The 26,518-nt window shown below is 43.1% G+C and overlaps 1 protein-coding gene and 1 long non-coding RNA gene across 4 annotated transcripts in view; both read right to left on the reverse strand.

Moving 5' to 3' along the window:
- Positions 1 to 12,833, reverse strand: part of ENTPD8 (ectonucleoside triphosphate diphosphohydrolase 8) — a 34,941-nt gene extending 22,108 nt beyond the window's left edge. Inside the window, exon 1 of one of the 3 annotated variants that reach the window (XM_028715659.2) lies at positions 12,677 to 12,833. The gene's annotated coding sequence lies outside the window, so the exon portion shown is untranslated. Of the gene's footprint in view, positions 1 to 12,627; positions 12,648 to 12,676 lie in introns of those variants that run through there. The other 2 variants (XM_028715658.2, XM_077922190.1) reach the window with 2 other exon arrangements.
- A 5,214-nt stretch (positions 12,834 to 18,047) lies between these two features.
- Positions 18,048 to 23,623, reverse strand: LOC114589561 (uncharacterized). The gene is made up of 2 exons (XR_013391329.1): positions 19,997 to 23,623; positions 18,048 to 18,460 (listed from the first exon to the last, which is right to left on the reverse strand). It is a non-coding gene; the product is annotated as an uncharacterized LOC114589561 (long non-coding RNA).
- Positions 23,624 to 26,518: the final 2,895 nt, after the last annotated feature.

A 26,518-nucleotide genomic window follows, 5' to 3' on the forward strand; every position in this document is an offset into this window, starting at 1 on the left:
ACACTAAGTAACCAAATATCCCCAGTGTTAGGAGAAGTGATGAACAATATATTAAAGGAAGGAAGGATCCCGAATACCTGGAAGGAAGCATATATTACTTTAATTCCCAAAAAAGAGGCAGATACCTTGGAAGTGAAAAACTATAGGCCAATTTCACTATTAAATAATGACTACAAGCTATTTGCAGATATAATGGCAGAAAGACTAAAAAAGGTTCTGAACAACAGAATACATAAAGATCAAACGGGCTTCCTCCCAGGGAGATAACTAAGGGACAATGTAAGGAACTTGATAGACATTATTGAATATTTGGATGTGAGCATAGATAGACAAGCGGCCTTGGTATTCATAGATGCTGAAAAAGCGTTCGATAACATCTCGTGGGATTTCTTGAAGAAAAGTTTGGAAATGATGGGAATGGGAGAGAAATTTAGAAAAGGCATAGAAGCTATATACAAGGAACAGAAGGCAAAATTGGTAATAAACAACACCACAACAGAATATTTTAGTATATATAAAGGAACCAGACAGGGCTGCCCCCTGTCCCCTCTATTGTTTATAACAGTATTAGAAATACTAAACGAGAGACTGAGGGGGGCAACAGAAGTCACAGGAGTCAAGGTAGGAAAGAGGGAATACAAAATCAAGGCCTTTGCAGATGACATCGTATTAACCTTAGAAGACCCAAAAAATAGCGTAAAATAAGCTTTACAAAAAATTGACGAATTTGGAGCCGTGGCAGGACTTAAGGTAAATAAAAATAAAACCAAAATGTTAGTTAAAAATTTAACAAAGGAAGAAATGATAGATCTAGAAAGAAGGACCGAAATTGCGGTAGCTAAGAAAGTGAAATATCTTGGGATCTGGGTTACAGCTAAGAACATAAATTTATACAAGGATAATTACGATGCCACCTGGAGGATTATAAAGAAAGACATGGAAATTTGGGGGAGGATGAAACTCTCCTTTTTGGGGAGGATAGCTGTTGTTAAAATGAACATTCTGCCCAGAATGTTATTTTTATTCCAAACCATCCCCATACTTAAAGGCCTAAAACAATGTAAAGAGTGGCAGAGAGCCTTGGCAAAGTATATTTGGCAGGGGAAAAGGCCACGGATAAAAATGAAAATTTTGATAGATAAAAAAGAAAGAGGGGGTTTTTCTCTCCCGGACCTAAGCTTATACTATGAAGCGGCTTGTATACTTTGGTTAAAAGATTGGATAAAACTGGAGAATAGAGAGCTACTGGACCTGGAAGGCTTTAATAATCGGTACGGATGGCATTCGTACCTTTGGTATGGGAAAGTGAAAGTCCACAAGAGTTTCTTAGACCATATTTTTAGGGGACCATTATATCAAGCATGGGAAAGGAACAAAAACCTCCTTGAAAGAAAGACCCCATGGTGGATTTCACCAATAGAGGCTTTAACGGTCAAGAAAATAAATATGGAGGAGATAAACGCCACCTATGAAGAAATGTTAAGAAAAACAGACCAAGGGCCCAAACTTAGACCTTATGAAGAAATAAAAAAATTATTCACTGGTTGGCTGCAATACCACCAGGTGAATGATTTGTTAAAAGAGGATAAGAGGAAGGTGGGTTTTGATGATAAAAAATCAAAATTTAATATAGAAGTAATAGAAGACAAAAACAAAACCCTGTCCAGAATTTATGATATACTATTAGAGTGGTACACAAAGGACGAGGAGGTGAAGGAGGCAATGATTAAATGGGCAATTGACTTTGGTTATAATATTGATTTCGAAAGGTGGATAGAAGTTTGGAATTGTAACATAAAGTTCACAGCATGTATGGCACTGAGAGAAAATATCTGGAAGATGCTATATAGATGGTACCACACCCCTGTGAAACTGGCCAAAATGTATAGATTAAACGACAAGAGATGCTGGAAATGTGGCGAGGTGGAGGGTGACCTATATCATTTATGGTGGACATGTAAAAAGGTGAAAGGCTTTTGGGAATCAATTTATAATGAACTTAAAAAAATATTTAAGTATACCTTTCCCAAGAGGCCTGAAGCCTTCTTGTTGGGAATGATGGATAAAGAAATTAAAAAGGACGATATTCCTCTACGCCACCACAGCAGCGAGAATTATGTTGGCACAATATTGGAAAGTGGAAACTATCCCCAACATAAAGGACTGGCAGATTAGAATGGTAAACTATGCTGAGCTTGACAAATTAACAGGTAAAATAAGAGATCAGGATGAACAGAAATTTCTGAAAAATTGGAGCAAATTTTGGAAATATATTGGAATAAATGTTTAAAGTGAACTGACGGGGTTAGAACAATACGACCAGCGAGTGAATTTAAGACTATAGATTGAAAATCAAATACGTAATGGAAGGAGATATTTGATACTTATCAAAAGGATGGAAGGAAGTTCTGATTGTGTGTTTTTCTTTTTTCGGATGAGTGTTTTTTGTTTTTTTCCTTTTCTCTTTTCTTTGTAATTTTCTCTTTGTATTTTCTTATATGTCTGTTTCTGTGTATAACTTCAATAAAAATGCATTTAAAAAAAAATTAAAAAATAATAATATTATATCTAATAGAAGTATATCTAGAAGTTGTCAGCATGTGACAGCGGCCACAACCCAGGAATGGCTTCAACAGGCCAGCTAAACCTGGTGAAGGTAGCTGATGGGTCTCAAACCCTTGGTGAATTAGGGACTTCCCTGAATGCAAAGACAGGCTCCGGCGGGTTGAGCAGATGAGACCAATAGTGGTCCCAATGGTCAAGAAGGTGGTTTCTGCATGTGCTGTAGAGGGAAGTGAGGGGCAGATGGAACTTGCCAACCTGGGAAGGCAGCCCATATAGGAGAAGGAAAACTCTGATCCTAAACCTCCAGCTTGTCAATATCTTTCTTAAACTGTGGTGTCCAGAAAAACAAGAGCCCCTACGCAATTTACAATTATATAAAAGAAAACATTGAAATTATTGGTAAAAACCAGGTATTCAAAATATTCAAAAGATGATTAAAATCAACCCTTGCTAAAAAGAAAAGAAAACAAAACAAAACAAGTCACATTTACATGTCTGGATAGGCTTGACTAAACAAAAATGTTTTAAATAGATGTGGAAGGTGCCTGCCTGATGTCAATAGGCAGGGAGTTCCAAAGTGTAGGTGCCCCCAAGCTAAAATTTCAATTTCTTTCAAGTGTGGAACAAGTATTGCATGGCACTTATAACAGTGCTGATTCGTGAGAGTGAAGTTATCAAGCTGGCATGTATGGGGTAAGTTAATCCCACAAGTAAACATAAATACTGTAATACCACATGTAATAATGTAAATAAATTTATGATGAATGAATTGGTCATCCTTTGGTATCCTGCCCTTCCAGTTAAGGGTATGGCACGCATGACATCCCCTTTAATTGGGGCTCAGGGTTCAGTCAGGGGAGTTTGCAAGATAACATCTGGGCTGCAACAGCCTCCTTTGCCCATTAAAATAGTGGCATTCACATCTCTTAGAGCACAAGAACATTGCTGTTTGAACAAGTTTATAGCGGCCTGGCAGGTTGTTCTCCTGTGAGAGCAGGATATTTTAAAAAACACTTTAAATGTCTAATGCACACAGTCACGTTGTCAGCTGAGGTCTGTCACTACTTTTATTATTATTATTTAATGAAGATGGATCGTGCGATAAGTCTCAAGTCTCGCTTTCGAAAGGTTAGGTGCAGTGCGTTTTTGCGTCATTTCACTTGAAACAAAGGTATATGGAAAAATCCAGGAAGTTTGGTTGGTTTAGTGGCCGACATGGAAAGCAAGAAAATATAGGTCTCTCTCTCTCTCTCTCTCTCTCTCTCTCTCTCTCTCTCTCTCTCTCTCTGTGTGTGTGTGTGTGTGTGTAGGGAGGAAGGCTGAAGGTACATGGGGCGGTAGGGATAAAAAAAATTTACTCTGAAACCACACCTGCATATACTTAAATCACCTGTGATATGAGTAATAGCCTAATGCTGAGGAAGGGACAGCATGCAGAAGGTCCCAGGCTCAATCCCCAGTAGCATCTCCAGGTAGGACTGGGAAAAGAGCCAGTAGAGCCACTGCCAGTCAGTGTAGACAATACTGTGTTAGATGGACCAATGGTCTTGCTTGGTACAAGGCAGCTTTCTATTCATACCAGTCCTTTATTCAGAACCATGAGGACTGGAACCTTATTCCTCAAGCACTGTCATCCATCCAGATCTTTGGCACGAGGGGGGGAATCTTCAGTGGTAGAGTTTCTCCTTTGCAGGCAAAAGGTTGCAGGTTCAATCCCCAGCACCTCCAGTAACAGGTGGGACAGGCACCTGCCTGAAACACTGGAGAGCTGCTGCCAGTCAGTGTCCACTATATGGAGCTAGAAAGACCAATGGGTCTGACTGATGCTGATCAGGCAGCTTTCTATGTTCCTATTTTAAAGAAACAGCTCTTTGTTCAGGACTCTGAGGGTGAGAATCTTGCTTTATAAAAAATTATATTTAGGGGAAGGGCCATAGCTGAGGAGTAGTTTGGATGCAGAAATTCCCAATTCTCACAATCTCCAGGTGGGGCTGGGAGATATCCCCTACCCAAAATCCCTCTGCAAGTAATCAGTTCAGATCTCTGGGTGGGGAGGAAGTAGGAAAGGGGGGGAGCAGGACCTCAGTTACTTATGCATTTTTATTTATTTTTATTGATTGGGGGGGGGGGTCACCTGCCCCCCCCACTTGACTATGCCCATGGGAAGAAGGGCAGAATTGCAGTCATCCAGCCCCCCACTGGAGTGTGTGTTGTTCCGAAGGGGCCTGTTGCTCCTGTACAATGCCGACCCCTAAACGTAGTGCTCTTGAACTACTCATCTTCCAAACAAATGAAAGAAAATGCAGCCTGCAGTCCTTACTGAGTAAAAACTCAACCTTAGGCACCTGTCTGACATTTAACATCAACAAGCAGGCAGCCTAGACGATAAAGAGATGTGTGAGTGTATTTATGGTCGCATTAAATCGTCATATCACATTTGCCTGGTAGGGCTGGACTTTGGTACTATGGTCCCCTGAGCTAGGCCACTGTGCTGGGCTTTGGGAAGGAGGTGAGTGGTTACTGGGCTCACTCTCCACTTAGTGCCCAGTGTGGGGGAACCGGTGGAGCTGCCCTAAAACAGCTTCTGTACCAGGGAGGAAGTCCATTTGCACTCAATGGAGAAGACCCATGGAGTGCAAAGGGACTTGATGTAGGAGTGCAAATATCCAGAGATGTAGTGATCAGGTGGGATTGCTATGAGGAATTATAACAAATATAGAGTAAGCCATCTGTGTCAGCAATGAAAGCATTGCGTTGACTGGGTTTAAACTATTTTGATATGATTTTTGATCAATCTACACCTCTGCATCTCTGGCCCTTTTGACCCTACTGCCCATTTCTCTCTCCAAACGTCACGTACACAGCGTACACAGCAGTTGCTTCACCAGGCAGGCATCCTGTGCCATAAAGATAGTGGGCAAGTTACTTTGATGTAGTTTTCTTATATATAATCTTAAAATGTTAATCTTGGAGCCAGGAAACAGATCTCACATGAAGGTGGTAGTGATCTGGTCTTTCTGGCCATCCTTCTTATCATGTTTATTTCTCACCTCTGGGGTTGCCAGATGCACCCCTTTGTAGTTCTCAAGTTATTTACCACCCCTTTGTAGTTCTCAAGTTATTTACTACCCCTTTGTAGTTCTCAACATATTTACCCCAAAATATATGCATGCTAATTAGTGTTGTAGTGTTACTTTCCCCCCACGTGGGGTTTGATGACATGCTCAGAGGAAATATGATTGGTTCTTACGAGCACTGTGTAAAATATTCTTTTGCTAATAAAATGGCCTGGTGAGGGGTGTGGTGGTCGCACTTTCTCCGAGAGCCTTGCTGGTCAAAGCCTCGTGTCTTGATTTTTAATCAGGGTCCAGTCCTTCCTTTACTTTGCAAACGCAACACTTCCTCCCAGGTAAATGTGTCTAGGGTGACTGTATGAGGGTGCTGAGGAAATGGGCCTGTTCCTGGGGTTGGACTGCTGCTTCTACCCTTAAAAAATAATCTCTTGAGGAAAGTTCCCCCAAAATCAACCCCAGTCTTGCTCTTACAAGCTCTTCTGCTTCAACTTTCTTCAAGGATCATCATCGGAATCTGAAGGCAGAATCAATACATTATTGGGCCACACCATACATTTAAAGTGCTATGGTACCACTTGAAACAACGGGACGTGGGTGGCGCTGTGGGTAAAAGCATCAGCGCCTAAGACTTGCCGATCGAAAGGTCGGCGGTTCGAATCCCCGCGGCGGGGTGCGCTCCCGTTGCTCGGTCCCAGCACCTGCCAACCTAGCAGTTCGAAAGCACCCCCGGGTGCAAGTAGATAAATAGGGACCGCTTTCTAGTGGGAAGGTAAACGGCGTTTCTGTGTGCGGCTCTGGCTCGCCAGAGCAGCGATGTCACGCTGGCCACGTGACCCGGAAGTGTCTCCGGACAGCGCTGGCCCCCGGCCTCTTGAGTGAGATGGGCGCACAACCCCAGAGTCTGGCAAGACTGGCCCGTACGGGCAGGGGTACCTTTACCTTTACCTTACCACTTGAAACAGTCATGGCTTCCTGCCAAGAATTCTGTGAAGTTTGTAGTTTGTTGAGGGTGCTCAGAGATGTCAGGAGACATCCCATTACCCTCCCAGAGCTACAATTCTCAGAATGGTTTAACAGTCAGTATCTCTTCACAGGAACTCTGGGAACTGTAGGAACAAACCAGAGCTCCTAAATTCTTTGAGGGAACTTAATGACTATTTCAAGTGGTATAGTGGTGCTTTAAATGTACGAACGTGGCCTTAGCTAGAAGCCGGTGTGCTTTTAGTAACAGACTGACAAGAAAAAACATCGGAAACTCATCAAGCTGCTGACTCCTGTGCATGACATGTAATATTATCTGTCCTCCTACAGAGGTGATATTCTGCATTTTGAAAGGAAATGGTGGGCCTTGGTGGACAATATTGTTTCCGGAACGATATGCAAAGCAGTACCCATATATGCTGTGTATAATAATTCACTTTTAAAAGCACTGGCTCGCTCTCCCCCCCCCCCCCGTTTTCTTTTACTTGCACTGATATCCAACCTTGTAAAGGACTTTATTAGAAAGAATGCTTATCTCCTCTCTGATCAGCCTATCACTGTTTTGATTGAGACTGCTGGCTGGTGTTCTGCAAGAGCTGGATTAAACATCCGGTTCTAATATAAGCAGAGTAAAGTTTTAAGCTTGTTCCTGGTAATCGTAGAAGGCTTGGGTGATTACCATGAAGGGACCCTGCATTTCTGAATCTGCCATTGCACTGCTGGAGAGGCAAAGAAAGAGAGAGAGACTTTGACAAGCAACAGTTCCTATGATTCTCTCTCTCTCTCTCTCTCTCTCTCTCTCTCTCTCTCTCTCTCTCTCTCTCTGTGTGTGTGTGTGTTAAATGCATGGTGTATGGTAGCCTTAGCTATATGCAATCTGAAGAAGCCACAAGTTTAACATTGCAGCCCCACTGAGTTTAATGCAAGTTATTTTCAGGCCGTGTTGGCTAGTGCTCATTGGGACTGGTAGGGCAGAAGGCAGGGAGCTAAATAGTGGGTGGCGCCATAGCTGCTGACAGGCAGAGCCAGGTAAGTTTTATCCCCATGCTCTTCCCTGCAGAGTTAAAGGCAACACTGAGACAAAGGAGAGGAAGTAAGCTGGCAGCTTGGGCCATCTCCTAGACTGGTTGTAAGTAGGAAGGCAGGAGGGGGGGGGGGAAGTGGCTGAGGGCAGACTGAAGTCAGTGAGACTGCGCCATATTTGCACTAATGGACTAGTCTCCATTGCTCCTGGGTGTGCACAAGATTGCAGCCTAAATTTATGGACCTTTAAAGCCCTTTGTGGCTTAGGGCCCTCGTGTTTACGAGCCCGCTTCTCCTCGTATGCCCTGCAGAGGACCTTAAGGTCCATGAATAACCATAGTTTAGAAGTCCCAGGCCCTAAGGAAGTCAGACTATCCTCCACCAGGGCCAGGGCCTTCTCAGTGATGGCTCCGACCTGGTGGAATGCTATGTCCCATGAGACTAGGGCCCTTCAGGATTTTACCTCCTTCCGTCTGGCCTGTAAGACAGAGCTTTTCCGCCTGGCCTTTAATTTGTACTCAGCCTGATCTTTTATTTCCCTTCCCTTCTCTTCCCTCCCCCTCCCCTTTTATGAAGATCACCTGCCCTGAGACCCCACAGCTAATTCTCCCCTGGCCTCCTCGCTGGCCCAAGTAGGACCAATTCAGCCAGCTAGCCCTGGTGACTATCGAGTGCTTATTATATGGATTTCCCCCAAAGTGATTTCTGAACTTTGAATTTTATTGTTATTCATGTTTTTATACTGTATTTTATACTGCTTTTACAATTAAGTGTTTTAAATTTGTTGTTAGCCACCCTGAGCCCAGTTTTTGAACCGGGAAGGGTGGAGTATAAATAAAAAATATTATTATTATTATTATTATTAATCTTATATCAACCACAGAGTCACTCAGTCATAGAAAGTCACAGAATCTTAAGAGTTGGAAGGGACTACGGGGGTCATCTACTTCAACTCCCTGCAATGCAGGAATCTTTTCCTCCAACATGGGGCTCAAACCCACGATTCTGAAACTCTGAGGTTAAGAATCTCATGCTCAACTGAGCTATGGGCCTGGTCTGTAATTGGTAGTCAACTGGTAGGTGTCCCACACAAGTAGGGAAGCGTCGTTGCTCAGTGGCAGAGCATTTGCCTTGCATGCAGGAAGTCCCAAGTTAAATTCCTACCCATGTACTACTGGGAAAAATTCCCCGCCTGAAACCCTGGAGAGCCGCTGCCAATCAGAGTAGACAATACTGAGCTAGGTAGATCAATAGTCTACCTAGCTGTCATCATGACAGCTTCCTAAGTAGATGCTGGACCTAAGCCAGTTCATTCCATGGTATCACTCACCATTTTTATTTTATGTAGAGAAAATGATTGGCAGGAATACACCTGAAGGAGGACAGAGCTCCTATAATGATGATAATAATTATGTAATTAGCAATGTGAGTCATACTTTCCCTTTGATTTCCATGGGTCTGCTCTGTATATGATTTATTTGTACTGTATGTTAACATGATCTTATCCAAATAATGATTTATTTGTACTGTATCAACATAATCATATCCAGATGTTAGTCACACTTAAGCCCATCTATTTTTTACTTCCTCTGTACATGACTTATTTGGAAATCACTTTTAAAATCATTATTATAATAAACACGTATCTTGCTTTCTCTTTATAGCTACAAACAATTGATGAAACCAAATCAGAATAAAACATCATATAAACAAAAAAGATCATGGGAAATAGTAGCAAGGAGAGGAAACATAAGCAGAATATTTGCCTGGAATATGAGGTGCGGAACCATTCGCCGTTTGTGGATGAGGGAACTTTACAGATAGGGTTTATCACCTCTCAGTTCTACAGAAACTAGAGAATCTGCCCTGGCCAGAATTCTCTTTTCTATGAGAGTGTTAAAATGATGGAGCTTTAAGAGATGGGTAGAGCATTGCTATACTCTTATTACGTTGGGGAGGCAAATGTGTTGCTGCTATGTGTGTGGGATGTTTGCTGTATCCCTCAGACCTGAGAACCAAATACGGCCCTCCATACCTCTTTGTCTGGCCCTCAGGAAATTTCCCCAGACTTTCTTTCTTTCTTTCTTTCTTTCTTTCTTTCTTTCTTTCTTTCTTTCTTTCATTTCTATCCCACCTTACTCCCAAATTGGGATTCAAGGTGGATCACAGCATTTAAAAACTTCAATTATAAAATATAGAGTCATAAAAACAGACTAGTTAAAAATAATACCTGAAATACATAAGAACACATTTGGGACCAGTGACTAAAATCCTGCTTGTCTGGACTACAGCCCAGTCAGTGATCAGTGTTGCCTGCTCCTTAAATTTCCAAAGGTCTGTCTGGACAGGTAGGCCTTAGCCTACCTGTGGAAGGATAACAAAGAGGAAGCCGGTCTAACATTTCCTCCAACATTGCTCAGGTGAAAATAGGGACATTTTTAGCTAACCCTCCTCAAACCCCCATTCCACCCCTCCACCCCAGCATGTCCTATCAGAAGAAGAAGACCACCACTTCACCAGTGGGACACAGCACACACGCCTTCCACCGTCCTGAGGAAAAACCTTAAACCCAATTTTATTTTATACTTTGGTAGATTTACAAAAAGAAAAACACACACTAATAAAAAAATTGTAGAAAAGGGCAAGATTATCACCCCTCTTTTTATTGTCCATTCCGGGTCGCCCAACCACTGCCACACTGTCCTTTATCTTGGCAGATCAAGAGGAGCAGGTGACAGCAAAGGTTGCAAGGTTTTTAGCTGGGGCAATCAGAATAAGATCCAGTATTTCACTATTTAATTCAAAACCCTAAAATGTATTTTATATAATTGACTTTTTATTTCTATTCTTTGTATATCGTATTGTTGTTTTATTGCTATGGCTGACGCAAATAAAGATTCATTCATTCAGGGCGAGATTAGGCACGGATGCACAAAACATTTTTTGCAATTTATAGTTGTAAAACTACAACTAATCCAGAATGCGGCAGCTAGATTGGGAGCGGCCTCTGAGACCATATAGTACAGGTCCTGAAAGACCTGCATTGGCTCCCAGTACATTTCCGAGCACAATTCAAAGTGTCGGTGCTCACCTTGAAAGCCCTAAACGGCTTTGGCCCAGTATACCTGGAGGAGCGTTTCCACCCCCATCATTCAGCCCGGACACTGAGGTCCATCTCCAAGGGCCTTCTGGCGGTTCCCTCACTGCAAGAAGCGAGGTTACAGGGAACCAGGCAGAGGGCCTTCTCGATGGTGGCACCCGCCCTGTGGAATGCCCACCCTTCAAATGTCAAGGAAATAAACAACTATCTGACTTTTACAAGACATCTGAAGGCAGCCTATTTTGGGAAGCTTTTAATGTTTGAAATTTTATTCTGTTTTTAATGTTCTGATGAAAGCCACCCAGAGTCGCTGGGGAAACACAGCCAGATGGGCACGATAGAAATAATAAAGTAGTAGAAGTAGTAGTTAAATAAACGAAACTGCCATTGGTGGCTGTGGCAGTCAGTTTAAGAATTGGTGCCTGAGTTTGCTTTTCTCCTCTAGAGCAGGCTGCAAATGCTCTAAATAACTGCTTTGCCTGGGGACACATGGCAGGTGTACCATCATTTTGACAAGGAATGCTGCCGTTATCTCAGCCTACAGTGGAGCCAAGACACAAGTCGTTCTCTGCAAATCAGAGCAGGAAGAAAACTACAGTGATTGCCATTTTGCTACCATACCAGGTGCAAGGTACAGTAGTACCTCAGGTTAAGAACTTAATTCGTTCTGGAGGTCTGTTCTTAACCTGAAACTGTTCTTAACCTGAGGTACCCCTTTAGCTAATGGGGCCTCCCGCTGCCGCTGTGTGCCGCCGCACGATTTCTGTTCTCATCCTGAAGCAAAGTTCTTAACAGACATCTTCTGAAAACTATACCGCTTAGACAGGCGTCTGCAGGATGAAATTTTCTTTTAGCCTACTGGTTTTTACTGTTGTTTTACTGGGTTTTTTATTATGTTTTATTTTGCTTTTTACTGACTATGATTTTGTTGACTTGATACACTTTTATGAAAAGTTCAGATTACGTATAAACATTTAATTAATAAAATAAATTAAATAAATCAATAAAATAAACAAACAAACAGAGCACCACTTTGTATGAATGAAAATAAAAGAGTCATGCTGGATCAGACCCAGATCCCATGAAATATCTGCTTCCCATTTCCCATAATGACCTGCAAGGACCCTACAGGCAGGGCATGAAAGCAACTGCCTGCTCCCACCATTGCTTCCCATCTAATTGGCACTTGAAGATAGACTGCTCCTGAACCTAGATGCTCTATAACTGTCATGGCTAGAAGCCATGTTGATATTATGAGGGAACCGACAGGCAGCATGCTTGGCCAATAGTCAATCCTCCATTAATGCGCGTGCGCGCGCACACACATTCATATAAAAAGAGCTCCCCAACACAGCAGCCAACCAATTGCTGGCTGCTGAGGCCAATAAACAGGACATGGAAGCAACAGCCACATCTTAATATTGCTGCCCAGCAACTGGCACCCTTGAATGCACAGAGATACACTGCCCCTGAACGTGGAAGTTCCATTTCCCCATCATGACTAGTAGTCATGGACAGAGCTCTGATCCTAACCCAAACTTCTTTTCAGATCACTAAAACCTAGGGGCTACCGTCACCACAGCCCACACCTTACCTTAGAGGTGTTCCAATAGCATCCAACATGTGTATAATCTGTATGCAAATAGCTGAGCTGTACAAATCAAGGGGGCACACACTGTTCCACACAAACACTTGCAAATGTCTAGGGACAAGTTTGTAGCTGAGCTCAGTATGATGTGTGAACAAGCCTCTTGTGGCAGCATGTTCCGCAAGATAATTGGGAGCGGCAGTCCTTTCCTACAGCTGTTCTGAACCTCCTGGATGGGGCTCCTGATTTCAGTAATGATTAAGAGAGAGAAAGAGAAAACTTACTTTGCTACCTACTTTCTCTATACCTGCCTTTGGTGGTAAGAGGGGGCCCCTCTCCACTTACCTCCAGGGGGCAGAAGAGGCAAGCTGGATGACCCCGAGCAGGAATGCAGCTAGCGAACCGTCTGATCCCGTCGCCACCAAACAAAGCTTACTCAGGTGGATGTGCCACTGTACAAAGGTTGCCTTCTTGTAGATATTGATGCAGCCAATCATGCCCTCCTCCGCCTCCGCCTCCCTCCCTCCCTGTCATTGGAACTGGGACTCTGCTTTGCCTGCCCATTTCTGTGTCGTGGACGCCCAGTTGAGCAACACCTCTTTGGCACATCCTGCCCACAGGTTTTGTTTACAAGCCGGGGCCTTGGCAAGGCGATTTCCCTAGTGGAGCATGTCAAGCAAGAATTTCCTTGATGCATGCACAATTGAGGGTCAAGGAGATGGTGTTTTCTTTTCCTGTTTCTAAGTATGGCAGGTGAGCAGTCACCTGTGCCAAACCGGGAGGGAAGGAGGGAAGAGAGGGAGGGAGGGAGGGCTCCAGTGACAGACAAAGTCAGCCTTTTTCCCTAGGTAAGGAGGCCCATAGCTAAGCTCACATGCCTTATCGTGCCAGAAGATTTGGATTCAAATACCAGGCATCATCAGGTAGGGTGGGAAGGAGCCCTGTCTGTAATAATAATTATAATAATAATTATAATAATAATTCCACCAGTGGCAGGAAACTCATTTTGAATTGGACTGGACACGGGTTAGAGCTCAACGTCGAGCCTACCAAGTGGCGATAGCGACAGCAAAAAGGACTTTCTTCACTGCCTCTATTGCATCTGCAGAAAATAGCAGCAGGAGACTTTTTCAGATGGTTTGCAATTTAATGGAACCACCTTTGGCATTCTGGCCTGGTAAAGACCCCAAGATCTCTTGCAATGATTTTGCAAAGTTTTTTGCAAATAAAGTCGCTCAGATTTGGAAAGAGGTAGACTCTGCCGTGGGAGCAGGGCCGGGGCAGGAGAGTTGAGTTGCATGGAATCAACTCTAGTTGAGTTGCATGGAATCAATTCCAATCTGTTACCTCCAAGGATGTGGACAGGCTGCTTGGACGAGTGAAACCAATCCCCTGTCTCCTTGATCCTTGCCCATCCTGGCTAATAAAAGCGAGCTGGGAACGGCTGGGCGATGGACTCTGCAGGGTTCTGCGGGGCAATGGGCTCTGTGAGGGAGCCTTCCCAGACCCACTGAAAGAGGTGATCATTAAACCGCTTCTTAAAAAAACATGTTTAGACCCAGCTAATATGGCCAACTATCGCCCAGTCTCAAATCTTCTATTCTTGGGCAAAGTGATTGAGCAGGTGGTTGCTGAACAACTCCAAGCACATCTGGAGGATGCGGACCATTTGGATCCCTTCCAGTTGGGATTCATACCTCATCATGGGACTGAAAGTGCCTTGGTCACGCTGGGCAATGATCTCTGGTGGGCTAGGGACAAAGGTGAGAGCTGTTTCCTAGTTCTGTTGGATCTCTCAGCAGCCTTTGATACCATCGACCATAACATCCTTCTGGACCATCTAGAGGAGCTGGGGGCACTGTTATACTGTGGTTCCGTTCCTTCATCCTGGGCCGTGTCCAGAAAGTGGGGGGGGGGGCATGAGTGTTCAGACCCTTGGGCTCTCACTTGTAGGGTGCCTCAGGGTTCCGTCCTCTTCCCCATGCTTTTTAACATCTACATGAAGCCACTGGGAGAGATCATCAGGGGGTTTGGGCTGGATGCTCATTAATATGTGGATGATATCCAGCTCTACCTCTCTTTTAAATTGGAACCAGTGAGGGCAGTGAAGGTCCTGTGTGAGTGTCTGGAGGCGGTTGGAGGATGGATGGTGGCAAACAGATTGAAGTTGAATCCTGACAAGACAGAAGTACTTTTTGGATGCACAGAGGGCAGCCGGGTGTGGGAGACTCCCTGGTCCTGAATGGAGTCCCTGTGTGTGTCCCTGAAGGAGCAGGTGCACAGTCTGGGAGTCATTTTGGACTCACAGTTGTCCATGGAGGCACAGGTCAATTCTGTGTCCAGGGCAGCTACCAGCTCCATCTGGTACGCAGGCCGAGACCCTCCCTGCCCGTGGACTGTCTCGCCCGAGTGGTGCATGTTCTGGTTATCTCCCGCTTGGACTACTGCAATGCACTGTATGTAGGGCTACCTTTGAAGGTGACCTGGAGACTACAACTAATCCAGAATGCGGTAGCTAGATTAGTGACGGGGAGCGGCTGCCAAGACCATATAACACCAGTCCTGAAAGACCTACATTGGCGCCTAGTACGTTTCTGAGCACAATTCAAAGTGTTGGTGGTCACCTCGAAAGCCCTAAACAGCCTCGGCCCAGTATACCTGAAGGAGCGTCTCCACCCCCATTGTTCAGCCCGGACACTGAGGTCCAGTGCCAAGGGCTTTCTGGCAGTTCCCTCACTGCGAGAAACGAAGTTACAGGGAACCAAGCAGAGGGTCTTCTTGTTTGTGATGCCCACCCTGTGGAACGCCCTCCCATCAGATGTCAAAGAAATTAACAAGTATCTGACGTTTAGAAGACATCTGAAGGCAGCCCTATTTAGTGAACTTTTTAATGACTGATGTTTTAATGTATTTTTAATCTTTTTTTGGAATCCGCCCAGTGTGGCTGGGGAAACCCAGCCAGATGGGCGCAGTATTAATAATATATAATTATAATTATAATTATAATTATAATTACAACCATAATTATAACCATAATCAAAATAATTTAACCCAGAGGAACTGCTGCCAGTCAGTGTCAGGAAGACAGACTTACAGTTGAATCTTAGGCTGCACTCACATGGCAGTTTATTCCATTTCCCCAATGTTTCTGTAACTCTTAATTTCCACTTTGAATGAATGAATGAATGAATGAATGAAACTTTATTTGCATCAGCCATCAGCCATAGCAACAAAAGAACATTGCAATATACACAGAACAAAATAAAAAGTCGATTATATAAAACACAGTTTAGAGTCCTGAATGAGCAGTCAAATAGTGGACCTTATTCTGATTGCCCCAGCTAGAAACCTTGCAACCTTTGCAGTGATCTGTTCCTCTTGATCTGCCAGGAGAAAAGACACTGTGATAGTGGTTGGGTGACCCAGAATGGACAATAAACGAGGGGCGATAATCTCGTTCCTCAGGTCTTTGTAAAGAGTGCAAGCTAGGAGGGCATGCGCCACTGATTCGGTGCTGCCATCTCCACAGGGACATAAGCGTTTTTCGTATGGAATCTGTTGGAATCGTCCCTCAAGCACAGCCAAGAGCAGTACATTCAGTCTTGTGAGGGTAAAGGCACGTCTATATTTTTAAATTGCTAGATAGGATGCCAGAGAATCAAAGTGGGAGGATGGAAAATGGTCATACCATGGGCAAAATTTCCTTATGGTGGCCAAGTTGTTCTGATGCTCGATATCACTTAGGTTGTGGGGATAAACCACAAGAGAGAAGTTTTTGATTGACAGTTTTAGACCAAGCACTCTTGTGAAAGTCTTGTTGCACTAGGGGTATTAGACCAGAGAGATTTGAGTTTAGGCCAGTTGAGGGCCAGTCCAAATCTGAGCCCCATATAATAGCTGTGCTAGGGGTTTAGCTTGGAACACTTCCAGAACTGAGGTTATATGTTTGCAACCTTTTGTGTGGGAAAAGCGTGTCAGAATTTTGGTGCTTTGGGGCGCTTTTTCTTTTGCACATTTCTGGTGTGCTCCCCATGACCCTGTGGACTGGAAAATAAGGTCAAGATATTTGAAAACTTTGACCCGTTTGATTGGCTGGTTGTCCATATGCCATCTAGGAGCTCTATAGTTTCTTGGGAAGACCATGACTTTGGTTTTCTTGTAATTCATGGCCAGCTGTTCTCTCTGGCAATACCCTGGAAATGCTCTGATCAGTCTTTTTAGGCCTACTATTGTATGAGCTAGAACCACTTTATCTGCATATAGTAGAATTGAGATGGGTTTTCTGGCCAGTTTAGGGGCATGATACCCTGGAGATGTTAGGCACTGGACAATGTCATTTATATATAAGTTGAACAGTGCTAGGATACACCCTTGCTTAACTCCCTTTGTAGCTGGTACACATCCTGTAAGTTGACCATTTGTGGAGCAGTGCACTTTAGCACAGTATCTTTGTATAAGCATTTAATCAGGTACAGTAATCTTTTGCCTATGGTTGAGTCAATGAAAGCTGCATAGATCACATCATGTGGTTTCTTACCATACTTATCTATGAAATGTGTTTGTTGTTGTTGTTGTTTAGTCATTTAGTCGTGTCCAACTCTTCGTGACCCCATGGACCAGAGCACGCCAGGCACTTCTGTCCTCCACTGCCTCCCGCAGTTTGATCAAACTCATGCTGGTAGCATCAAGAGCACCATCCAACCATCTCATCCTCTGTCGTCCCCTTCTCCTTGTGCCCCCCCATCTTTCCCAACATCAGGGTCTTTTCCAGGGAGTCCTCTCTTCTCATGAGGTGGCCAAAGTATTGGAGCCTCAGCTTCAGGATCTGTCCTTCCAGTGAGCACTCAGGGCTGATTTCCTTCAGAATGGATAGGTTTTATCTTCTTGCAGTCCATGGGACTCCCAAGAGTCTCCTCCAGCACCATAATTCAAAAGCATCAATTCTTCGGCGATCAGCTTTCCTTACGGTCCAACTCTCACTTCCATACATCACTACTGGGAAAAGCATGGCTTTAACTATACGGACCTTTGTTGGCAAGGTGATGTCTCTGCTAGATGCTGTCTAGGTTTGTCATCGCTTTTCTCCCAAGAAGCAGGCATCTTTTAATTTCGTGACTGCTGTCATCATCTGCAGTGATCATGGAGCCCAAGAAAGTAAAATCTCTCACTGCCTCCATTTCTTCCCCTTCTATTTGCCAGGAAGTAATGGGACCAGTGGCCATGATCTTCGTTTTTTTGATGTTGAGCTTCAGACCATATTTTGTTCTCTCCTCTTTCACCCTCATTCAGAGGAAAATTGGGAAAGGAGTAAGACAAGGCTGTATATTGTCTCCCTGCTTATTTAACTTATACGCAGAATTCATCATGCAAAAGGCTGGGCTGGATGAATCCCAAGCTGGAATTAAGATTGCCGTAAGAAATATCAACAACCTCAGATATGCAGATGACACAACTTTGATGGCAGAAAGTGAGGAGGAATTAAAGAACCTCTTAATGAGATGAGCTAGGACAAAACAATGATCTAGAGTAGATCTGCCTTGCCTAAATCCTTCTTGCTCTTTGGCGAGAATAGCCTCAGCATCTATCTAGTAGGATAGATTGTATATGAGCTTTCCGATGATGTAAAAATCACTTCTGGAAACATTATTCTTCAACCAGGCCTTTGGCTGACTATCATTGTGTGACCTTTTAAATGGGGTTTTTTTTTGTGGGGGGGTATTGTTTTGTTTTCGTTCTTGTTTTTATGATGTATTCTGTGTTTTTATTTTTTATTTTTGTGCTGTGAACCACCCTGAGATCTTTATACAAATTTAATAAATAAATAACATGTTAACAGAACACAGTACATGCTTAACACTCCTTTCTGTGCCATTTGATTCCTTGGGGGGGGGGGATCCAGTTGCAGCTGCCTCAACCCAGAAAATTGCAGGAATTCGGGTGGCATACCAGCATGTAATGTAATTCTTTTCTCCCACTTCAGTGGGAACATCCTGGGGGAATGAAAGCACCTCTGTGCAGAAAATGTGTGGGGAGTTGCAGCATTCTCCAGTGATGCTCATTGTGATGCTCACAAAGGTGTGGATGAAATTTAGCTTAAAATGCCAGCATATCAGTCGAAAAGCCATGGTTCTGTAAGACAAAATGTGCTACAGCATGAAAGGAATGTTAGAAAATAGGACAGAAGCACCAGCATTATATTCAGGGAAACTAGCCCAATATTCCCCAGATCTGAATGTATCCTCACCACACTTGAAATCAACAGGTGAGGTTAGAGGGCTCAGGGGGCATTTGGAGGAGGGGCTGCCACCCCCATCATATACCACTCAATCACCACCAGGCTGCTTGAGCCAACTCATCCCTCTATGGCCACTTCTGTATCAGACATTTAAAGTACTCTTACTCTGCTTTGACAGTCATGGCTAGGCATGGATGAGAAATTTGATCCAGTGCTCACTTAAAGCCAAATCTATCACATTCATACTTTCTGAAACACAGCTATCCTTCAGATTTCATAGTTACCTGAGCTTTGCAGTGAAATTCTCCAACCAATGTTCACAGAAATGCATACATTAGTGGTAAGTGTGCATAAAAATGAAGGTGTTAGAGAAATAACATTATTCTTATTCTTATTCTTATTCTTATTCTTATTCTTATTCTTATTCTTAATTCTTTATACCCCACTAATCTGGCTGGGCCCCTAGCCACTCTGGGCAGCTCTCAACAGAATATTAAAAACACAATAGAACCTCAAACATTAAAAACTTCCCTAAACCAGTGCTACTCAAGGATACGCAGTACTGGCACCTCTTTTTGTTGTTGTTAAAAGTGTGTCACTTACTGTAACAACATGGTGTTGGTTTAGTGCTATTTTACTAGAAAAAAAGCACAGAAAATAACATACAAAAACGTACTGTTAGTGAACATTGTGTTGCAAATAATGTGTATATTCATCAAATCCGCATATAAAAATGTGTTTATTGTGAAAAAATCACACTAAAATGTTGTTGAATCCAGAGAACTGAAGAATGGAAAAACGAAAAACAGAGAAGTGAAATTGGCAGATATTTCTATGCCAAGTTATGATTTCTTCCAAAGAATTCTGGAAGCTGAAATTTGTGATGTGAGTTGAGAGTTGTTAAGAGATATCTTCTATTCCCCTCCCATAGCTACAATTCTCAGAGTTCCCTAATAAAAGGGATTGCTTACTAATCCACTTCAGACTCTCCTTGTTCATTGAGTGGATTCTTTGTTTTGTGTTTGTGTTTAGAACTTGTTTAGGTATACCCTGGATCTTGTTGATTGGATCCTCCTGGCCAAGTTGAGCATACAAGCCCCAGATGCATGACTTCGTTACTTCTGTTCCAATTTTCTTGGCATTACATACACAGAATGAAAAGGAGCATCCCAGGGTTGCTTAGGCAACATGCTGACTTTCGTTGCGCCTTCACTACAATTCCCAAACAAGTGTGTGAAAATGTGCCTGCACAAAAATAGAGAGATGAATGAGGGGGAGAAGATTTGTAGGTGTTGTGAAGGTATATAGACCATTTTCTGTTAGTTTTTGTTTGTAAAATGTGGCTTATAAAATGGTTCCTTTTGGCTTAAAATATTCTCGGGCATATGATGGTCAAAAATTCACAGGAAGGTTAAAGTTTAAGAGGATACCTTGCTCAGGAAGTTTTACACAGGAGGGTCAAAAGTCCATCTTAGCAACCTGACAATCAAGGAGAAACAGAAATTTAACCAGAAGTCTACGTTTGTCCTGTTTGTCTAAAAGGTTAGAGGGGATGAAAATATTTTGTATGTGGAGATAAAACGTAGAATACAGGGTAGTTAGTCTGGGGAAACCCAGCCGGATGGGTGAGGTATAAATAATAAATTATTACTATGCAGTCATGGAGTCAGAGAGATGAAAACTTGCATAGCTGGAACTGAAGAGCTGCAATAAATAAAAAATATTTCAAACCGTATGAGAGCTAGAACACTGAAAATAGTATAGAACTGATGTAACTGGATAAATTTATCTCTGTTGGGTTTTTTTAAAAAATATTTGCTGTTCTGGGTAAAATTATATTATTTCTAATATACATTTCTCAAAAATTGCTAAACATTGCCTTACTAGATAAAGAATAAAGAATAAAGAAAAACACAACTTGTTTTAGAGAAATTTTGTCTGGGGCTTTGTTATTCACCCCATACCTAAGTGCCATCTCACTCTACCCAGTATTGGAAGTAGGTTGGGTCAGTTAAGGTCCAGAAACCAGCATGCTATCACCGCTGTATACAAAGATTGTATAATGCAAGCGCCCATCTGTTATATTGACCAACCCAGTAGAAAAAGCCAGCCCCCACAAAGAATGTTTTCTTAAATAGGGAAATCTAGTGCCCATTCATCCATGCCAGCATGTATTTTATGGCCCTGATCTGTCCTTTGGAACAACCTAGTTCTATTGAGGGTTCAAGCCTTTACAGTACAGGAATCAGATGAAAGGGAAAATGTAAGCAGTTAGCACAGGTGAAACAACATGTACCCAATCTCTGATGGAGGAAAAGGCTCACACTTTGGAGGACCTCCAGACCGTGTTTTAAATAGGTGAGTTACTAGCAGGAATGCCCATTCTTGGTCAGACTTGGAGGGGAACGACCAAGGACACCAGGGGTTCTGTTACTCCTGTTCAGACTTAAAGTGCAAAGTAGCATCCTTGAGAAGGCACGCTCCACAGAGCTTCAATAATGTGATGGTCTCATGGGAAGGACATCTCATAGGTAATTAAGGTCCAGACTAGTTCAAGGTGTCCTCATTTATCACTCGTTAGCTCATGGAGGCAGAGTTCCTGCCTTTACAGTCACCGAGGCAACATTAATTAACCCCTTAATTAACCATAACACACAGGGGTGTGAGCAAACTATTGCTTGGCACATTTCCTTTTTAGTTAGGGACTGTAGCAACCCTTCTTAGTCTGGCGGATGAAGAAAATAAAATATTTTAAAAATATATTTTGTCTTAAAACAGAAAAGGTGCTTGGTTGTTTTTTTTTTTAGCAAAAGGCACCCATGTTCTTCAAGGATATATCAGCAAGCTGGTTTTATTATCCACCAGCCCCAAGTATGTACTTTCATATCAATTCAACTGATGTCCTGCAAGCTTTGATGTTTTCCACTGTCAAGTGGCTAACCTGTGTTATATAACAACAACAACAACAACAACAACAACAACAACAACAATAATGTAGTTAACAACATTTTTTTGCTATTTGATTGTGACAAAAACTCTAAGCAGTTTACACAAAATATTTAAATTATATTATTATTTTTATTATTATTACTATGACTACATCTATTAAATTCAACAAGATCAATTCTAAGTACAATTTAGCTGGAGACAACCCTAATAATTGTGATAATAGGACTAGGTCCATTAAATTAAACAAGTCTGTGGTTCACTCTGAGTAGAATTTAGCTGGAGGCAACTTGGAGGGCTGTATCCAGTGTTAGTCCTACTTAGAGTAAACCCACTGGAATTGATGTGACTAACTTGGATGCAGGGCTTTTTTGTGACACTACTCACTGCCACCTCTTTCTATGCAGACCATGGCAGCCATTTTGTGCTGGCACCCACAGCACTTTTATCAATACAGTGGTGCCCCGCAAGACGAATGCCTCGCAAGACGAAAAACCCGCTAGACGAAAGGGTTTTCCGTTTTTGAGTTGCTTCGCAAGACGATTTTCCCTATGGGCTTGCTTTGCAAGACGAAAATGTCTTGCGAGTCTTGCGATTTTTTCCCGCTCCCCCCCCTTTTTCTAAGCCGCTAAGCCGCTAATAGCCTTTTAGCCGCTAAGCCGCTAAGCCGCTAATAGCGCTAATCCGCTAATAGGGTTGCTTCGCAAGACGAAAAAACCGCTAGACGAAGAGACTCGCGGAACGGATTATTTTCGTCTTGCGAGGCACCACTGTAGATGAGTACCAGCGCTTCATTTTGTTTTTACTAAAAGAACAAAAACTGCTGCAATGGGTCAAATTTCAATGGGTCTGCTTTCAGCAAAAATTTGTTTCTGTGTGTGTGTAACCTGATAAAATATGGTAGCTCTCAGAAGACTCATCCCATGGCCTAGGTCCAAGACTCATCATCTGAGCCACAAGACAACCCTTTTCAAAAGACGCAAGATTTGTAGGTACAGTGAGGTGGCATGATAATAAATTCTTAGTTGGGAGTGTCTGGAGTGTGGCCGGACAACAATGCCTCTAGGCAGGCACAAAAGCCTTTTCTGTAAGGCGAGCTTAGCTTGAGACGGTAGCAATGACACGTAGGCCCAGCCAACAGCATTCTGGGATGCCTCTTTTTCAACTTGGCCACCTGGCAATTCAAATCGCTCCACTGGATTTACATAAAGACGCTGAAAGATGTATGATAAGAGGGTAGGGAGCAGAAACCAATGCACTCCCCCTCCCTGATACTTCCTATTCATTCTGTGCATTTTTTTTACCAGTTTCCTCTTCCTGCTTTTGCCTTCAAAAGGTGTCTGTGTTACGCATTTGTTTTTAAGAGTGCATGTAACACTGGCTTGTGGAGAGTGATTAACACATGTCTTGCGGTTATGAACTGACAATTTAAGAACGGCTTTATACTGAATAAGACCATCTAGCACAGTGTTGTCTTCACTGACTGGCAGCAGCTCTCCAGAGTTTCAGGCAGGGAGTCTCTCCCAACCCTACCAGGAGATGCTGGGGATTCAACACAGGACCTTCTGCAGGCAAGGTGCATATCCTCCACCGCTGGGCTACAACCCTTCCACATTTCACCTGTGCTTGCTAACAATGTAAGAGGACCCAGTGGCCCATCTGGTCCAGCATCTTGTTCTTACTGTGGCCAACCAGATGCCCCATGGGGAAGCACCATTATCCCCTCATGGAGCACCCTCAGAATACAGGTGGATGAATATGTCTTGTTTGCCACAATTCTGCATCACACACACTGCCTTTTTCAAATCCTCATGAAAATTCATCGGCATCTTAATGACCCTGTCTCCTAATATATATGCATTTTTCCAATTGACTTTTCCTGGTATAACACATTTTATGTATGTGATTCTCACCCACCTGTGCATTCATATGCCCCACTGCCCCTAATGTGTGTTACTGTGCACATTTTTGGGCTGGATAGTAACATTGTAGAATCTGGCAAAGTGAGAAATTTCAAGGATAGCTGCCTTTCCAGTCAGCATTTAGTTTCAGGAAGTGCAAATTAGGTCAGTTTGCATTTAACAGAAACCAATTTGTCCTTCCATCCCTACCTCAGAGTATCCTTTCATTTCCCCCCCACTGTGTATTTTTATTTTTATTTATCCTTTTTTGGTTTTTACAGTGTGCCTTACTCATTTTATCTTACACTATTTTTTTTAGACTTCCCAACCTAACCTTCAGTGGCATTCTAATAAAGTCTTGGTTTGCTGCATTTCCATTGTTTTCTTCACCTTATTTTAATTCTACCAATTCCTTGATTTTATCTTACTGTTGTTCAAAATGCTGCCCCTTCTTGCAGATCAGTTGTAATATCATTTCTTTTTAAATATTCTCTGAAGTATTCCCACTCAGCCCTTGTCTTCCCTTCATCACAATCCCTTATTTTAGTGGTCATGTTCACTAATTCTGTGAACTCTGGTCAGTTTATCTAACCATTGCTCTTTTGTTGGTGTCAGGTACCACTTATACACCATCTTTAATATATTCTCCTCCATCTGGAGCAAGCCAAAAAAATTATCATTCTGTTCCATAGTTTCTGCCAGGCTGAGATTTTGATATTGTGTCCAATATCTACTGCCCTTTGAATCCTCTATCAATTCCACCTCCCAGATGAGACAATTTCACATCATCTACCTCCTGTGGGACTCCACCCTGAGCAGTATTTGGGGTGGTGGGGCGGGGAGCACTTCTGTTTTAATTTACAGTATCTGGTATTTACCACTGCGTAAACTTGGATTCTTTATGCTGTAATGCCTCGCTGAAGCAGCTGTTGTGTTGAGGCAGACAATGTGGCTATCCACATCCATTATGTAGCTGTTGGCAAAATTATTAATCCTCACATATGTACATTAAAAATTATATCCCAGTACTATGGGGATTAAATGGCAGGACAAAAAAAAAGAGGACTTTGTTAGCCCTTATGGTTGCTAAGAAACTTATACATACTTGTGAGCCTGGAAAAATAAATAACCAGCATCTGCTACAGAATTGTCAGAATCGTCACAGCCCTGGCCACATTTGAACTTATCTCTTATCAACTTGAGTTTCATGTGGACACCTATTTGGACATCTGGGCCATATTTACACTGCTCATACTGAGCACTATGATACCACTTTAAGCATTCATGGCTTCCCACAAGGCATCCTGGGAGCTGTACTTTGTTAAGGGTGCTGAGAGTTGTGAGAATAATAATAATAATAATAATAAATTTTATTTATATCCCGCCCTCCCCAGCCGAAGCTGGGCTCAGGGCGGCTAACAACAATCAAATAACCAAATAGTTGAATAATCACACATTCTAAAATATTTCATTATAAAAATTAATTAAAATCAAATTGATGGCAACCAAAATACTGTGCAGGTTGCCAGAGGAGGGAGTCAGGCTGCGCCCTGACCAAAGGCCTGGTGGAACAACTCTGTCTTGCAGGCCCTGCGGAAAGATGTCAGGTCCCGCAGGGCCCTAGTCTCTTGTGACAGAGCATTCCACCAGATTGGAGCCGCAGCCGAGAAGGCCCTGGCTCTAGTTGAGGCCAGCCTAACCTCTCTGAGGCCTGGGACCTTGAGGATGTTTTTATTTACAGACCGTAGGTTTCTCTGAGGGGCATACCAGGAGAGGCGGTCCCGTAGGTACGAGGGTCCTAGGCCGTATAGGGCTTTAAAGGTTAAAACCAGCACCTTAAACCTGATCCTATACTCCACCGGGAGCCAGTGCAGGTGGTATAGCACCGGGTGAATGTGATCTCTAAGTGAGGACCCCGTAAGGAGTCTCGCTGCGGCATTCTGTACCCGCTGGAGTTTCTGGGTCAGTCTCAAGGGCAGCCCCACGTAGAGCGAGTTACAATAATCCAGTCTGGAGGTGACCGTCGCATGGATCACCAGACTCCAGTTTCTCTTCCAGAGCTACAATTCTCAGAGTGGTTTAACAATCAATCCCTCCTCACAGGGAATTCTGGGAATTTGCAGCTCTGTGAGGTGAACAGGGTGTGTGTGTGTGTGTGTGTGTGTGTGTGTGTGTGTGTGTGTGTCCTAATAACTCTCAGCACACCTAGCAAGCTGCAGCTCCCTGAATTTGTTGGGACTATTTAAAGCGGCATCACGGTATGATTGTGGTATTGTTACAGGAAAAATCTTAGGGCTCCCTTGGACAAAAATAAAGCACCAACCAGAGCAAATTGAAGCAAATCAGCAGCCTGTAGGCCTGGTCTTTATTGAAGAAAGACTGTCGCGACAGGGTGTTCCCCTCACTTGCAGGAGAGAGGAAAGACCCAGAAAAATAGTGTGCCAGGTCTTATAAAAACTTTTGAAATTCCCCTCCTCTAGGTCAAGCCCACCCCCAGAAACATCATGCATACATTACAGAAAGGAGGGGTTGAGGGAGGAGTTGGTGGCAACCTGAGTGTCTTGTCACCTGGCTGGTTCCTCCTTTCCCCCCTCCCCATGAGTCACTTCCAGGAGACAAAGGGGAGTTTGCAGTTTCCTGCCCCCTGAGGGAAGATCTGATCATTGTCCTTTGTTTCAGTCCATGCTGAATCCACTCCCATATGCAAGTTCTTTGTGATTTTGATTGTCTTCTGTCTGGGATCATCTGGGCAGGGCTCCTGCAGATGTGCTGGGATGTGGAGGGATTATGGCTGACCAGGAATAAGTCACCCCCCTTTGTTAGTTCTTGTCATATGGAGTAAAATAAAAAATGGAACAGTGCAAATCCGATGTATGGTTGATTTTCTATGAATTTATAACAGAAATGTGGCGTATGTAGTGTGTGAGTGTGTGTGTGTGTTAAGTTTGTACAAACAGAATGATTGGGGTGGGGGGGTTCCTGCTACAGTATGAATGTGGGCTTATATTAACGTGTCTGTTTCTCTTAAACTGAATGTACTAATGGTTACTGCATCCATAGTGTGAATTGATGGTGTGTGTTTTGATACTACAGTATTAGTATTAT

Source organism: Podarcis muralis, chromosome Z, assembly GCF_964188315.1.
Source record: "Podarcis muralis chromosome Z, rPodMur119.hap1.1, whole genome shotgun sequence".
NCBI classification, from domain to species: Eukaryota; Metazoa; Chordata; class Lepidosauria; order Squamata; family Lacertidae; genus Podarcis; species Podarcis muralis.